The sequence below is a fragment of the Actinia tenebrosa genome, unplaced genomic scaffold (assembly GCF_029948245.1).
Source record: "Actinia tenebrosa isolate PJP-AT-01 unplaced genomic scaffold, QUT_ActTen_1.0 PGA_scaffold5__44_contigs__length_20552954, whole genome shotgun sequence".
Taxonomy (NCBI): Eukaryota; Metazoa; Cnidaria; class Anthozoa; order Actiniaria; family Actiniidae; genus Actinia; species Actinia tenebrosa.
Window position 1 is genome coordinate 12,620,749 of NW_028292582.1, and position 10,982 is coordinate 12,631,730.

General features: G+C 38.8%; 1 long non-coding RNA gene across 1 annotated transcript; it reads left to right on the forward strand.

Annotated features, from left to right (window-relative positions):
* The first annotated feature begins 679 nt into the window (after positions 1 to 679).
* On the forward strand, positions 680 to 8,339 carry LOC148906587 (uncharacterized). Its single transcript, XR_016121258.1, has 4 exons — positions 680 to 758; positions 4,301 to 4,377; positions 5,498 to 5,707; positions 8,198 to 8,339. It is a non-coding gene; the product is annotated as an uncharacterized LOC148906587 (long non-coding RNA).
* Positions 8,340 to 10,982: the final 2,643 nt, after the last annotated feature.

Sequence of the window (10,982 nt, forward strand, 5' to 3'; positions counted from 1 at the left end):
TCTGATTCTTCTGAAAACACCTCTGGTGTGGAATCAGGTGACTCTGTAATGGACGGTTTTGTTGAACATTCTTATGAAGTACTATTTGTTGCAGACGAGGACATCGAACATGTAAACACAGGCTTGCAATAGCACGATTACAAGTATTCACATAAAGACATTTCTAATTGAAGGATGGTGATCATTTGGGGTGGGATTGGGGTGGGGGTCAACGTTATTTTTAACATAACAGACGGGAGTATAGAACTAAACATTTTGTTTTTAAGGGGGGTACTGCCTAACATTTTGCTTGATATATCTCATTTTACGCTACCCCCCTTATTATTGCACAGTCCATTCGGTTCAAAATTTTAAGTTTCCAAGACATTGGAGCTCTGGCTACCTGCGCAGATAGATAGGGTCTACTAGAGCTAGTGCACACATATGATGTTATCTTGAACAAATTGGTAAGAAATTGCACGATTTTTAAACAAATTAGTAAGTAGACTGTAGACCAAATGTATTTTATTACTATAATATCTATTTCGCGGTTTTAATGACTTATACTATGGAAGGAAAAACGTTATATGGAATAAAAATAAACTAATAAAGATAAATAACTTTAGAAATCTTGAGTTTTCATTGGTTGGGGTATCTATATAGCTTCGCAGGGCATTGTGGGTATTTTATTGTCCCATCAGCCTCTTGGGTCACGAGCAAAAAAAAAACATGGAAGCTAAAGGAATATGAAGAGGAACGAAAAACATCGCTATTAGACGGTAAGAAACTTTTGGAAACTAAAAAATAGCTCTCGTATTATGCAATTAAGATGTTTTTACTTCTTTGTTGGCCTTTTTTCCTGGTATTTGCTGTCTTTGCGTTGACTTAACGAGTGTTTCTTGTGGCACGTGCGAAGTTGTCGTGGATGTACTGTAAAAACAAGTATTCAAACATACATTTTGTATATCTTTGAACAGTTAGAATATGTGTATTAATATTTTTTCGAACATCTTTGCCCAATTTTCCATTTCTTTAAAAGAATTTCTCAAACCAATTTTCTTCGTACTTTGAAGACCAATACCTCCCCTCACCTACTCCTCCCTGAGAACAAAAAACCAACACTGGAATAATTAGTCTAGGCATATTATGTTTTGTGAGAAGTTAAACGCAAACCAGGGAAAACAATTACAATTAACAAAACTAAGTATGACATGAACGTACTGAAGCGCTTTTTACAAGAATGTTGTGAAGAAAGAGAAATTGAGAATATCCCTCCGCCTCAACTTGAGAGTCTTCTTTCCAACTTTTACATAAAGGCAAAAAAGAAAGACAATACTTTGTACGAACCTGATACGATGTTGTCCTTCTCAAGAAGTATCCAATAACAATAACAATGATTAATAACAAAAATTTGGGAAACAATTCCCATTACCATAAAAAAGCTCAATTCTCTATCTCTTTTTAAGAAAAATTTAAAAATACATCTTCTTCTTAAGCAAATATAGTAGTATATATATGTATAGAACATATGTATACATATGTATGCTATTAACAACAATAATTATTTATTATTCTTAATTCATTGAAAGTACTATTGTAATAGTAATAATTCTTTATTTATTGAAATATTTAAGTGTAAAAATTTATGTATATTTCCGAATCGGCTCTGGGTCAAAATATGTTATAATAATCAACCACAGTAAGTGGCTGTCGACTAGAAAGTATTTTACTCCTTCAACAACCACACACACTTTCTCTTATTCTTTTTTTTTATTTTTATATATATTTCAATTGTAAATCATTGGCTCTTATAATTTCCATAATTATATCCTTGTAATAATTCTTTTATTTCTATTAATGTGTGTTAATAAATAAAAAGTTCAAGTTCAAAGTTCAAAGATACCTTGACGATAAAAATGCAAAAGTAAACATCTTAAAAGATGAAGAGTTTAAGCTTTCCAGACAAGCCTTGATGTCCAGGCAACGAGAATTAAGAAAAGAGGGCAAAGGAAACAAGCCAAATGCTACTGCTCCTCTGACAAGCAAAGATATTGATGCTATTTTTAATGAAAACGAGTTTGGAGTCCATGATCCAGAGATCCTTTCCCGTACTATGTGGTTCTTGATTACTTTGCATTTTGGTCATAGAGCACGACATGAAGCGAGACAGCTGAAGTTTGGAGACATACTTTTGAAGAAAGATGAAATAAATGGCGAAGAGTATGTAGAGTGGTTCCAAGAAAGAGAAACTAAAACCAGACACGGCGATGAAAATGCATACCAGAGAGCTTTCCAACCAAGAGCTTATGAGAGCGGCCACAAGAAATGTCCTGTGGCCTGCTATAAGCAGTTTGTTTACAGGCGTCCCAAAGAAGCCAAAAGTCCAGAAAGTCCGTTTTTTCTTGCTATAAATCATAGAAGGAAGCCAAATGATCAAGTGTGGTTCCTAAACAGACCGATGGGAAAGAACAAGATTGGCGAATTCCTGTCTCAAGCAACAAAAGATTTGAAGTTCATGAAGTCAAAAGCTGGTAAAATTACCAACCATTCCGTACGTAAAACTGGTATCACAACACTCCTGGATGCTGGTGTTCCACACAACATTGTCGCTCAACTGAGTGGCCATAAGAGCCTTAAAAGCCTCGAAAGTTATGTGATTGCCTCTGAGAGCCAACAACGAAACATGTCGAAGATACTGAGTGGTGTTGAGAACGTCAAGCACGAAGCCAGCAGCAAGCAATCATGTCTCCCAGCGCAACCAACTACAAGTTCAACTGCCGCTGCAGGTTCTTTTTTGGGAGGAGCAAACATTGGAGTATTGAACATTCAGAATCTTGTTCTTTCAGGCCATGAAGAAAGCTCTAGTTCGTGTCTGGTCAAACCCAAGAAACGTCGTTTTATGATCGAGTCAGATGAAGAAGACTAAAAGTCTAAAAACATTGAAATTTGTCCATGAAAACACTTAGAGTTGACATAGACATTCTTGAGTTCCCAAGCTGCTATTTTCCCCTACTTTTGACCAAATAGCTATTTGCGAAGTGTTTTAAAACAACTTAAAACTTTCAATGTATTAAAAACAGTTTTACTTCTTGAAATGTGCCTCGTGTTTACAGTGACTGTTAAATGGCTTCTTTTCAATCAAATAAAAAAGAATTCTCCTATTGGTTCTCGTTTACGCGCGCTGTATTTATCAAGTTTAGCAAGATCTTTCAACCTTTTTTTACGATAAAAATTAGGTCATATGATAAAATGCTCATTGACTGAGTTGGGTCGGGCCGGACGGGAAAATATTTCGCTCTTGGTCATTTGTATGGACCTCGCTGCGAAAATATTTTCCCGTCCGGCCCTCCCACTCAGTCATTAAGTACATAGTCACGCTCAGGATCAAGAGTGTAATAAATTAGCTACATTTGACGATTTCAGGGGTTTTGGTTGGGAATAAATTGGCCCTTTGCAGTAAACGGTCACAAGCGTGTATCCAGTTTGTTTGCTCTCCAGAAAATTTAACCTATGGGAATCAAGATGTTCATTCATTTGCTCTCAGTGAATATAATCAGCACGTGATTACTGAGCTGCAAAGGGCCTATTCCCATTCCATTCCCATTATTATAAAAACATGTATTTGATTCCCAAATCAGGGTTTTTGGTTGGGAATAAATTCCCATTCCATTCCCATGACTGGGAAAATGTTTTTAATTCCCAATTGTGGGTGTTTATTGGGAAATAGTTGCTGGCCATCCAAAAGTTTACTAAATCTTGGGGGTTTTTTTCCCTTCCTTTCTCAATATTGGGAATTTCCCTCCAATATTTTTGAATTAGAAATTGAAAATGTTTTCCCATGCTGACTGAGCTACAGCAGTAAATCTAATTTGGCTGGTCATAATGAGCAATAACTTTAAAAACACAGGACTCTTTAGCAGTAAAATTCAACCTAAACTGACTTTTGGATTCAGTTTCTCTATTAATCATTATCAAACTCATAAATAATTCATGAGGAAAACACAATAGAAATCACGACCATGAAGGAGGTTTTATATCTGATATAGATTCGTCTTCATTTGCATAAACTTGAACTTGGATTTTCTTGGCCAGATTCACTTCAATTTTGAAAATTTTAGTGAAACACAAAGGAACTAACCTAGACGTTTGATAAGCAATCTACAGTATGAGTGGCCGTGTTGTATCCGATATACAATCACTCGGCTACGCCTCATGTTTGTATATCGGATACAACACGGCCACTCATACTGTATATTATATTATATCTATAATGAATGATTTTCCTAAATTTGAATTTTCTCTATATGTACGTACATTTCAGGTGAGGAACAATATATGAAGATGATTATGATGGACTTACTTTGCTCCCTCAGTGTTGTTGCTAACCAAATTTTACTGGTATGTTAATGTATTACTGTTGCACATAAAAATAGCAAACATTCATGAGCAAAACATTACTGCTGTAGAAGGTGTCATGAGTGAGCGCTGCTGGTCTTTAAAATTGAAATATTTTTTTATGTAACTAGCGTTTAAAATGTGAATGATTTTCTTAGAATATCTTTTGTTTACAAAATAACACTGACAGTTTAGTGATGTGTTATGGAAACACCTGAAAATAGCACTTATACTCCCAATGCTTTATTTATGTAGATATTTAATAAGACAACTTGAAAAGAAAAGTTCTTATCTTTTTGACATTGAGCATAATAGTTTGCTTCAACATTGCCAAATTTTAAAAGACTTTAGTGAAGAAATATTTTCATGCGAAGTACTGTACATGTGCTTAGCTTGTGGTCATCAAGGATTGTTTGATTGGTTATGTGAATACAGCAGAGACAGTGAGAAAACCATGGGTTTTGGCAATACATGGAACATGCATGGGGGTGTAAGGCTAAAGTGTATGAATATAATGAAGTCTGAATGCAAGTGGTTTGTGTGGAGCAGTTAATAGAATATATACAAGGTAGGAGGATACGGTACAATCCTGGACATAAGCCCCAGGGTTATACTCATTTGGAACAGATATCCCTGGAGCAGTTATAACTGCAAGAACTTATATTCAGGGAGGACGTGGCTCACAGGGTTACAGCCCAGAAACACCAAATGCAAGCAATCCACATGTGATCTTTTTTTGTTTTTTTTCAATTTGATTGACATCACTGGTATTCGATAGTTTCGCCTATGCATAGTTTAGTGTACGCATAGTTTTGCCTTCGCATAATTTCGCCTTCTGAAGTTTGACTACTCATCAAATGCATTGGTAGACCTATCTATGAAGGGTAAGACAGTATATAGCCTGCATGCAGCCAAACTAACTGTTAAGTCTGTCTGTGAACCAGCGACAATTTTCTTGTTCCGTTACCCCCAGCAGCATACCTGCATTTCAGTAAGCATTCTGATTCTTGGCTCTTACTTATGAGTTTGCTGATTGGCTATAATTCCCTACTCAAATTTCAGGCTAGTTTGTTTATATGATTTCACATTCATTTTCTCCATGATTTTTTGCACTGCTTTTCAGCCAATCAGATCCAAAGGCCTCTTGGGAGCTTGAAAGAACTGACACAGTTTACTGTGTGGCACTTCTGTAACTGTGGTCACTTTAGACCAGTTCGACAGAGTGAACCAATCAAAATGTGGCATGAAAAAAGCACATTCCAACTATGAGTGCCGGAGCAATGGGCAAATAGCTATAATATTCCTCTCAGCATGGTGTTTCATCACAAATCAGGCAAGTAAATGTTGTTATAGTTGTTCAGATATAACCCAAGTTTTAGGCCCATGCAAGGGAAGGGGGCAGGGGAGGAGATCAGAGAGAAGAAGGCGGACCTTGTGTTGAGTTTCCATATTCTGGATGCACTTCTGATTGGACAAAGATTTACCAGAAGTATAATTACAAATCTAACACCTGTGGTAACACCGGTCATGGAATACCTTTTTAATTTGTGGATATGTGAAGCGTAGAAACAAGTTATTGTGAGGGGTCAGAAAATTGTGCCACTCACTCACTCGCTCACTAAGATGTTAGCAGATGGATAATTAAACGTTACTGAATCTCCTTAAGTCATCTGCTTAAGTCATCTGGTTACATGAAACTTATTTTCATTTCATTTCTTAGACAATGCCTAGCACTGATCTCAGCATGCTTACACTAGCACACTGACTTACAGATTATTTATATAGGATAAATCAAGGAAAGATTGAACTTTAATTGGCAGGGTGAGGTGGGTATAAACCTCAATGGGGTGAGGTGTGGATAAACCTCAATGGGTTGAGGTGTGGATAAACCTCAATAGGGTGAGGTGGGGATAAACCTCAATAGGGTGAGGTGGGGATAAACCTCAATAGGGTGAGGTGTGGATAAACCTCAATAGGGTGAGGTGGGGATAAACCTCAATGGGGTGAGGTGGGGATAAACCTCAATGGGGTGAGGTGGGGATAAACCTCAATGGGGTGAGGTGGGGATAAACCTCAATGGGGTGAGGTGGGGATAAACCTCAATAGGGTGAGGTGGGGATAAACTTAAATAGGGTGAAGTGGGGATAAACCTTGATAGGGTGAGGAGGAGATAAACCTCAAATGGGTGAGGTGGGAATAAACCTCAATAGGGTGAGGGGTGGATAAATCTCAGTAGGATTAGGGTGAGGTGGGGAAAAACTTCAAATGCGTGAGGTGGGGATAAACCTCAATAGGGTGAGGTGGGGGATAAACCTCAGTAGGGTGAGGTGGGGATAAACCTCAATAGGGTGAGGTGGGGATAAACTTAAATAGGGTGAGGTGGGTATAAACCTCAGTAGGGTGAGGTGGAGATAAACCTCAATAGGGTGAGGTGGGGATAAACCTCGATAGGGTGAGGTGGGGATAAACCTCAATAGGGTGAGGTGGTGATAACCTCAATAGGGTGAGGTGGTGATAAACCTCAATAGGGTGAGGTGGTGATAAACCTCAATAGGATGAGGTGAGGATAAACCTCAATGGGGAGAGGTGGGGATAAACCTCGGTAGAATTAGGGTGAGGTGGGGAAAAACTTCAAATGGGAGAGGTGGGGATAAACCTCAATAGGGTGAGGTGGGGATAAACCTCAATAGGGGGAGGTGGGGATAAACCTCAATGGGGTGAGGTGGGGATAAACCTCAATAGGGTGAGGTGGGGATAAACCTCAATAGGGTGAGGTGGGGATAAACCTCAATAGGGTGAGGTGGGGATAAACCTCAATAGGGTGAGGTGGGGATAAACCTCAATAGGGTGAGGTGGGGATAAACCTCAATAGGGTGAGGTGGGGATAAACCTCAATAGGGTGAGGTGGGGATAAACCTCAATAGGGTGAGATGGGGATAAACCTCAATGGGGTGAGGTGGGGATAAACCTCAATAGGGTGAGTTGGGGATAAACCTCAATGGGGTGAGGTGGGGATAAACCTCAATAGGGTGAGGTGGGGATAAACCTCAATAGGGTGAGGAGGAGATAAACCTCAATAGGGTGAGGTGGGGATAAACCTCAATAGGGTGAGGTGGGGATAAACCTCAATAGGGTGAGGTGGGGATAAACCTCAATAGGGTGAGGTGGGGATAAACCTCAATAGGGTGAGGTGGGGATAAACCTCAATAGGGTGAGGTGGGGATAAACCTCAATAGGGTGAGGTGGGGATAAACCTCAATAGGGTGAGGTGGGGATAAACCTCAATAGAGTGAGGTGGGGATAAACCTCATTTGCTTGATGTGGGGATAAACCTCAATAGGGTGAGGTGGTGATAAACCTCAATAGGGTGAGGTGGGGATAAACCTCAATAGAGTGAGGTGGGGATAAACCTCATTTGCTTGATGTGGTGATAAACCTCAATAGGGTGAGGTGGAGATAAACCTCAATAGGGTGAGGTGGGGATAAACCTCAATGGGGTGAGGGGTGATAAACCTCAATAAGGTGAGGTGTGGATAAACCTCAATAGGGTGAGGTGTGGATAAACCTCAATAGGGTGAGGTGGGGATAAACCTCAATAGGGTGAGGTGGGGATAAACCTCAATAGGGTGAGGTGGAGATAAACCTCAATAGGGTGAGGTGGGGATAAACCTCAATAGGGTGAGGTGGGGATAAACCTCAATAGGGTGAGGTGGGGATAAACCTCAATAGGGTGAGGTGGGGATAAGGGGTGGTGATGAATGCAATATTAGGGCAAAGGGTACTTGTATTGGCTACTTATGGATTTTTTAAATATTTTTTTCAGGAAAAGACAAGTGATAGACTATTTTGGTAGGGTTGCAGTATTTGATACTTGGCCTTTTTCATACCTAGTCCTATTTCCTGGACTTTGTAAAAATTGTGTTGTAAAGTATGTTCTGTTTGAAAAAATAAAGTTTGACTTTGGAGTATGTTTCCTTTGTTTATTAATTAATTCCATCTTTACCCTCTCCACGCCCTTATTGGCTAATACCACCCTAATGTCCCCAATCATCAATACCTCCTCGAGGTCTCGCCAGCACCACTACCTCCTCGAGGTCCCACCAGCACAGATTGTTGCTACCCCCCGCTGACCAGGACCACAGCAGTAAAATTACTGTCCCAACAACAGCCAGCTTATGAAACCATACCAGATAACTCCTCTAATGGGGAACACTGGTGATAAGAATATCAGACTCTGAACTCCCTACAGACCCATGAGAGTACCTTGATGGCAAGCCAGCCTTTGTACTGTGAGGATTATTGCAAGTAGGAGAATTACAAAATAACCACACCCCACTACCCATAGGTTTTACTGCACAACAGCGATTTATATATCAGAGTGACGAGATCTATAATGTATTCAATGTATTCAGAGTCTGCTGAGAGACTGGGTTTGTAATTTATTCAATTAAGTATTAATGTATTCAGAGTCTGCTGAGGGACTGAGTTTATAATGTATTCAATTAAGTATTAATGTATTCAGAGTTTGCTGAGGGACTGGCTATATAATGTATTCAATTAAATATTAATGTTTCAGAGTATGCTGAGGGACTGGCTTTTATAATGTATTTAATTACGTAGTAATGTATTCAGAGTCTGCTGAGGGACTGGGTATATAATGTATTCAATTAAGTGTTAAATATATTTAGAGTCTGTTAAGGGACTGGTCTATAGTTTATTCAATTAGGTATTAATGTATTCATCACATGGGTGAGTGCGAGGCTATGTGTAGAGGAATCTACCATTCCAGACGACATGGCTGTCGCGTAAGTAAGGCTCATTAAATAATGATGTCATCATGAAATAGAACAATGATTAAATCACAACACTTTAAGTTAAAGGTATTTTTGATTGTACAATATGATTTAAGGGTTCACTTTCAGTTTTTGATAACTGTAAATTTTGGAAAATAACATTTTTCCATATTTGTGGCATTTTAGAATTTATATGATAATTTACATTTACCATGCATTTTTTATGCTTATTTTATTTTTAGTTAGGTGTTTTAGGGCATTGAACAAAGTGGGCTTTTGAATTTGAATACCCTTAGGCAATTCCTGGCTATGCCCCCCCTCCCCCCCCCCCCCCCCCCCCCCCCCCCCACTGCTGAACTCTTGGTATTAAATGTTTTCCATTTGTTTTTTCTTTAGTTGATATAGTTTTGTTGCTGTAGGTAAACCATAAATATATCACTGTTGTACACACCCATGAATAGTAAGATATGATTATTTATACTGCTACTCACACTAACCTTCACAGTGACTGTCATTTACGTCATCAGCGCACTCCCATAAAATCTGCAAAGAGCCATCACCCGGTAAACTTACCCACAACATTCAGCAAGAGAACAACCAACTGATAAATGGCAACAAGGTTAGACTCTGTCAGGTTAATCGGTAATTTTTTTGCACTGTCTGACGATGATACCTAGCCTGGTAGGGCAACTTCGGTTAGCACTGATAGGGCCTTGTGGGATCACTCTTCGTCTGGCCCCTACCCTTCGACCTGTCCGGCATGGGTGACCCTAACAGGAGTACATGACTCCGGCCGGCATAGCTCTGGGGGTCACTGGGACACGCAAACCGCCTCACCACGATAAGGTGGTGATCCCATCGAGACGGGTTAAGGACCTTGTGTGAGGTGTGCAACTGTTTGACTCAAAATTTATTGAGATATAAATAACAATGAAGCAGCTACCATCTTGGTTGATCTAACGAGAGAAGCTAATAAGGAATGTTTTGTTAACACAAATAAATAGTAATGTTAGAAAGTGTTTTAAACTAGTGAAGAATTCCTAGTAGATTTTGGGGAAAAGTCTTAAACTAGCAGCTAATCTCATAATTAATTTCTTCAAAATTAAAATAATTAAAACTGGAATAAACTGAATTTAAAAAACACATTTCATATGTGATTTGTTTCTGAATTATTTATAGTCTTAGGTTTTGAATAAAACAAACTTATACTCTCATAACCTTTCTGTGACATTACAGTGTGCTGAAAAAAGAAAACTTTCCTACAAAAACATTACATATTTTGTGATTAATACCTTGTCACAAACATTTGTGTTATTTTAAGCCCTGCACAGGACTTTTCTAAGTTTGATAAACAGGATGCTTTGTATGGTCTAGCTTTGGTTCAAACAACACAATATAAGGCATGATGGACAAAAATAAAGTAATGTACCCAAGCTAGACCATAATGCAACATAATCGTTATCTCAGGAAAGGTCTATGTTATCAGTACTATAGCTGAACAATGAACTTTTCCTATTCCTTCTACAGTGGTACCTCTATTAAGTTTGATAAACAGGATGCTTTGTATGGTCTAGCTTTGGTTCAAACAACACCATATAAGGCATGATGGACAAAAATTGTTTGTACCCAAGCTAGACCATAATGCAACATAATCGCTATCTCAGGAAAGGTCTATGTTACCAGTGCTATGGCTGAACACTGAACTTTTCCTATTCCTTCTACAGTGGTACCTTTATTAAGGTGCCCCCCTCAGGGCCGAGCCATGTGGCTGCTTAATAGAGGTTGGCCTTTAATGGTTCTACAAGTCATGAAACT